This window comes from Priapulus caudatus, unplaced genomic scaffold, assembly GCF_000485595.1.
Source record: "Priapulus caudatus unplaced genomic scaffold, Priapulus_caudatus-5.0.1 Scaffold147, whole genome shotgun sequence".
NCBI lineage: Eukaryota > Metazoa > Priapulida > Priapulimorpha > Priapulimorphida > Priapulidae > Priapulus > Priapulus caudatus.
The window spans coordinates 307059-313935 of record NW_014577208.1 but is presented as its reverse complement, the minus strand read 5'-3'; the positions used below and the strand labels follow the sequence as shown (position 1 = coordinate 313935).

The 6877-nt window shown below is 44.8% G+C and overlaps 1 long non-coding RNA gene across 1 annotated transcript; it reads left to right on the top strand.

The window, feature by feature from the left end:
• Window positions 1-241: 241 nt before the first annotated feature.
• Window positions 242-971, top strand: LOC106806202. The gene is made up of 2 exons (XR_001393512.1): window positions 242-494; window positions 876-971. It is a non-coding gene; the product is annotated as an uncharacterized LOC106806202 (long non-coding RNA).
• The last annotated feature ends 5906 nt before the right edge of the window (window positions 972-6877 follow it).

Below are 6877 nucleotides of genomic sequence, written 5' to 3'. Positions count from 1 at the left end.
CGATTGCCGAATAAGTGCGTGATTCGTGCCGGTGTCACGTTCTTCTGCATCAATCTGCGCGCAGCAGACGCGCGCGCGTCGTTACTTCGTGCACGTTGGCATGGTTCGTGACGGCAATGATTGACAAGGTCACGTCTCATCGTCATCGTGCGCTGCGCCGAGCCGAAATGCAGATATTCCTCTATAGGTGGGGGCGGACATCCGGGAACTTTTGACTATTTGACCGGATGTAGATACGAGCCGATGAAAACAAATCGTAGTAACGCACCGCTCAATGCACGCAGCGCATAGTGCCAAGGAATTATGTGGTGTTTGGATGCCGCAATCACAGTCTTTCAAGTGACAAAAAACACTTATTTTTTGAGCTGCCGTAGCCCGAGAGGAGAGACAGATGGCTAACAGCAATTAGTAAGGAGAACGAAGACGGCTTCCACTGGAGTCCCGCCGGGTCAAGGACCGTTTGTTCTGACCACTTTGTCACAGCCACAGACTAGGTAAGATTCATTTCGGTTTCTGTTTCTTACTCTTAGAATCAGATAATTTTAAAACAGCTTGGGAATCAAAATTACACGTGCAGAGATCCCATTTCCAAGCTTCAGTCTAGACTTAATTACTACTACTACTACTACTAGTACTAGACCAATAAATTAGTCTAAAATTATAGTAGAGCTGTCATTGCTACCAGAGAACAGAAAATCGAATAATTCTAGCTGAGCGTGAAGAAATGAATCAAGTGGATCTGAATGCTTAAGTAAAAGATTATAGTGTAGATATATATTTAAAATTTTGGAATTATTTTTCTTCATGGCTATAAATAATAAAATATAGTCCTTTGCAGAGATAATTTACAAAAACCTTTCTTTCATTTTTTATAGAACGGCCATCGAAAGATTCTCTATATCCATATTATCTCCCATCAATTTTCTCCCACAGACCCAACAGTCAACACAGAGCAGAACACAGTTTAAAAAGATACAAGCGTCACGACTCACAAGGACACCGACTTGAAGACAACATGCACCAAACGTCTTCAGTTTGAAGATCCTGAAGGGCTCGATGTCATCGAGGATTTTGTTTCTCTCGAAGAAACTGCCTCCATTCCCACTTAGACAGGATATATATATACGGATAGGATTTTACTGTTGTTTGTATTACATGGGAGGGTGATGACTTTTACATAATGACGGCTTGTAAATGACGACTTTGGCGGGGGTATTCATATGAATTTATCATTAGAGAAAATGTGAACTTTGACTTCCATGACGACTTAAGCGAATTGGCGTCTTATGCAAGTTTTACTGTATTAATTTCCTGTTATCTGTTAGAGAACTGTATCATTTATTTTACTTTGAAATCATGTGATTGTATCTGTTTAACATCTATTTATACCAAATTTTGTTTCAACAGGAATTACGGGTCTTTTCAATAGAGTCAAATGTAAAGACATTTCACATTTAAAAAAAACATGGTATTCAGTGTGAAATACTGGGTATGTTTTTTCTGCTGATTTTTTACCCATTCTGTTACAAGAATTAATATTTATATATACAAGTAAATAATTAGGGGCAAAATGTAGTAAATAATTAAGCACATACCAAACACATTGCACTTATAATTACTATTAAAGCAATTTAAAGCAAAAAAAGAGCAGTAGCATACAAAACGAGGCAGTCATTAAATACAAATAACAAACCAAAAATTGCACTTGTGTAGTAATGCTGTATCACCAACTGATGAATACAGTGTGGCCCCATTATAGCGCAATCGCTGAGTTCATTCATCGCGAAAACAGCGGGGTCATGCTAAATCTAGTTTCACTCATCGCTTGCATTGTTTTACCTGACAAAGCTGCCTTGTGATTGCTGCGACGAGATTCAAATGCGAATGAAACAATGCATACAGACATTTACACAACATGCGCACAGCAACATTGAACAAGTTGTGTAAACTTATTTAGTTGCGCGATCTATAGGCGATCGTCGCTTCGACCTAAGCGCCTTCTACAACTTCTAGTGTCAATCGCTGCTCGTCGCTGTCAGTTGCGTTGCTGTCGACCTAAAGCCTAGTGCATGCCTGCGATTTTTGGTTGCTCATCGCTGCAACCTGCAACCGCAAGCGATCGGTCGATGTGTCACCGCGTGTGCTTATACATGTGATTTAGAAGCAATTCTAGAGCAATTTGGGAGCGATTTGGATTTCTTGCAATTAACTCGTCACAAGTGACCAGACTCGCTACAGGTTGCAGTTGCACATTCCCGCAGACGAAGCGATTTCATAACAATTTTTACAGCGATTGATAATTCTAGAATCACTGCCAAGTTGCATGTCAGTAAATTGTCCTAGTGGGTTTGCATGCATGTGGGAGCGAAGTCTTGGCTTGTGGTTTATCAATATCAGCCTTTACTAGAGTCTAGACTAATCAAACTAGATGTCTACGTAATTTAAGTTCAAGCTGCAGTGTCAATCTAAACTGAATTTTCCCTATCGTCAGCAACTAGCGGCAACTGTATGCGGGCTATAGTACTAGAGCTACATTCGGGGTAGCTCCAAGAAACGGTATTGCTAGGGTTAGAATACCTATGACTATACCTATACCTATGAATGTATATTGACGTTAGTCACACAGCCTGGTCGGGTTACATTCGGCGGTGTCTATATTCAAGCTGGTACGGGAGATTACGGTACGCATATATTTGCTAATATATTGACTAATCGTGCGTCAATAAACTCAATATTCACAGAGCATATAGCTAAGACATGTGTCTATAGGTATCTAGAATTTTAGAAATTTAATCATCTGTAATTCGCTTCTGCGCGCATATATAATTTTATATTTGCTATATTGACTAATCGTGCGTCAATAAACTCAATATTCACAGAGAGTATGAATTCAAGCCGATACGGGAGATCATTTGCATAATTAAATGTATTCTAGATACCTATAGACACATGTCTTAGCTATACTCTCTGTGAATATTGAGTTTATTGACGCACGATTAGTCAATATATTAGCAAATATATGCGTACCGTCATCTCCCGTACCGGCTTGAATATAGACACTCCCAGCTGATTCGCGCTTTGTTTTTTTAACGGCGCGGCTCACCGGACGTATTGCTAAGGGGAAGTGACGACACTCCGCCCCACCTATAAGTATAAGTGATGACGCGTGCGTGCGTGCGCGTGCGTGCGTGCGTCGCGTTCGTATGTGCGTGCGTGTGCGTGCGTGCGTCGCGTTCGTGTGTGCGTGTGTGCGCGTGCGTGCGTCGCGTTCGTGTGTGCGTGCGTGCGTGTGCGTGCGTCGCGTTCGTGTGTGCGTGCGTGCGTGTGCGTGCGTCGCGTTCGTGTGTGCGTGCGTACGTGAATATTCGTGCATGCGTTCGTGTATGTATTCGTACGTGCGGGTGCAGGCGTGCATCTGCGGGCGTGCGTGACAGCGCGCGCCCTTGTCTGTGTGCGTGTTTGTGTGTGAGGTGCCTGAGAATATAGGAGCAGCGTATGTCTGCATGATAATTAACCGTTCTCCGGACCCAATTAACAGAACCAAAAAACAGAACCCAAATTAATCGCGGTTCCTGATTTAACCTCATCGGTGAGCCGCTAGCTATTCGCGCTCATTTAAAACTTCGAACTTGAGCGCCGAGCGGTTCTTCACATACTATATATTATATACAAACACAACATGTACTATTAAATATGACACGCACGAAAAGTATTAATTACGCGAATTCAATAGTTCGACGACAAAAGAAATGCAGCAGGCCACGTTGCTCGTCAATGCTGCCTAGTCCTGTCAAGTTCTACTCTTCGTCAATGTAATGGAATTCAACTCCGATCAGTAAATACCCGGGCATTCTCAATTCGAGCAAACAATTTTTGGGAGAAATGAATTTCACCGCAGCAGGAAATAGGATGTTCACGTAACTGCTGTCTCTGCGCATTTTGATGAGCTGCAATATAATAAGGAGCGGCGTGTGGTTATATAACGATGCGAGATTCATGCACTCGTACAGACAGAGGTGTGTGCATTCCCATACTGCACACATGCTGGCAGTGCTAGTGTAAAACAGAGCAAGATATCTCGCAGTCGCATCGAGAGTCTTTTCGCAGGCCATACATACATACGCATTATACATTATTATTACATACATTATATTATTATTATATTAGATTAGATTATATTATATATATATTATATTATATTATATATATATTAGATTATATTATATTATATTATTATATAATATATTATTATTATTTACATTATTATGCATTATACAGACGCATTGCCGCGACGCCTTCTACATTACATCGTCTGCAGCTTGCTAATTTATGGGTGTTCGCTTGTAACGTGTATTTATTACACGTTACGTGTTATAAATTACATTAGTCTTCGCTTGTAATTTATTATTTACTCTATTATTTATTCAAGTTAATATTATTTATTTATTGTTATTTTCTTCTTTGTTCTTCTTAGTTTGGTGCACAAGAATACTATAACGTATACGTACAAGAACGCTCAGCGTATTGGCCATATATATACATCAAGAGCTAATAATACTAAAATAAATGTAATAAAAGTATTAAGGCAAATAAAGGTATTGTTAGCTCTTGATTATACACACATATATTATATATATTTATATTAAAATACAAGCATTCTGTAAGCGTCGATTTCGAGTACGGCATGTAGTTTTGTTTAAGTACCATACAATATTCAACACTCAATGACTCCCATTATGTCGATTGATTATAAACGTGGTATGCGCGTATGTCACGCGGGTTCTTGACCATACGCCCCTGGAACTCGGAGACTTCACGACATGTCGCTTATTTACGTCACATAGGCAGAACTCGCAATGCGAATGGCATATTTAGAATGACTCGTGCTAATGGGCTTGACATGTCCTGTGTGTGTATGGAAGCCACCCCTACCTCCACCTTCCCTTGGGGCGAGCATGACGACATCTCTGCGGAGGACTGTACTGGCTTGATACTGAACTATTAGCGACCCCACTTTGCGTAAAAGATGAAGTCGCGTGACCAGACGCTCTGCATCCCTCGACTCGCGATGATATAGGCGAACATGACGGAGAGTAAAATAAGCGATGCATATGACAGAATAATTGTAAATAATCGTCTAACAAGATGCTTGTTACACGGATGACTGTTAATTAATATGGTAATAGTTTCTAATTAAAATGCATAATTTAAACGTGGGCATGCACGCGTTAAAATACTGCGGATGATGCGTTATGTGTTGCATAGCTGCATGGCTGCGTGCTATGGGTTGTGGTGACCCAATCGGATACGCTGTCCACTTGCCCCATCTCTCATTCTTTTTCCTGTTCTTTATGTACATATTAACGAGGCGCACATTTAAATATTCGACTCAAAGGTAACCATAACAACAGTTATGTAAAGACTTCACGTCAATAGCCTCGCTTACGATTAGCTTTTGTCGGCGGTTACTATCGCGTTAGGGTATTGCCCTTGCGACGGCGGCGGCGGCGGTGGCTGTGCCGCTGGCTGTGGCGGTGGTTGTGGCGGCGGTGGCGTTTGGGGCGGTTGCGTCGGCGGTGGCGTTGACGTTGGTGGTAGCGGTTGTGGTGGCGGTAGCGGTTGTGGTGGCGGTAGCGGTTGTGGTGGCGGTGGCGGTGGTGTTGTTGTTGTTGTTGTTGTTGTTGTTGTTGTTGTTGTTGTTGTTGTTGTTGTTGGTGATTGTAGTGGTAGTGCTAGTGGTGGTGGTGGTGGTGGTTGGAGTGGTGGTGGTGGTGGTGGTGGTGGTGGTGGTGGTGGTGGTGGTGGTGGTGGTGGTGGTGCTGCTCTGCTGGCGGTACCTGTTGGTTAGGTAGGTGTTGTTGTTGTTGTTTGGTGGTGGTGATGGTCGGTGGTGGTGGTAGTGGTGTGTGGTGGTGATTGTGATGGTGGGTGGTGGTGGTGGTTGTTTGGTGGTGTTGGTCGGCTGGTGTGGTGGTGGTGGTGGTGGTGTGGTGGTGGTGTGTGGTGGCGCTGGTGGTGGTGACGGCGGTGTGGTCGTCGTTGTCGTCGTCGTCGTCGTGAGCCGGACGCTTGAAACTTGTCGAGTGTGCATGCGTGACAAAGCCCGCGCACTGCCCTACAGCCACCCTTCTAACTGCTGGGTCTGTAGCACTCACGTACGTGCACAGACATCACCCCCCCCGCGCCCTACGACGCATGCGCGAAGCCTCGCTAAGCGCGAGAAAGCTGCCGGCTTCCGTTTCGCGTCCGTCATCGGTTATTCCGAGCGCTCGCAGTCTCTCCCACACGCGCACATGACGGCTCGAGATGTGACATCTTGGCCGAACTAATTCGCTGCAGCAGCAGCAGCCGCAGCAGCAGCCGCAGCAGCAGCAGCAGCAGCAGCCACATGCAGCAGTAGCGCTGATTCTAATTTGCGCCGTACGATCTGCTACAGCGTCGCGTGGGTTAGCGAAGACGACCGGTGGCCGCACATACGGAGCAACGCCGCGAGCACGCTACCGCCGCGCCCCGCGTGTGAACACGTTGTTGGTGTTAGACGCTGGCGGACCTCACCGCAGCCGCTAGGTATCGTGTATATCGCGCCAGGCAGCGTGAGTGTGCGTTTGTTTTGTTTGTGTCAGCAGGCGTGCGCCGCGCGTGTTTGTGTGTTTGTGTGTGTCTGCTCGCGGGTGTGTGTGCGTGCGTATGCGCGTGTGTGTTTTGTGTACCGCTGTGGTAATCACTGATCAGCAAGCTGGAGACACATTGACGGTTCGCTGTAAGGCGTGCGTTATCGCTGCAAGGCGCACGCGCCTAGGTACCGCGTCACTCAGACCCGCAAGCTGGTGCGCACGCAGGAGACGAGAGCTTTAGATTCACACCCACGCTAACTATC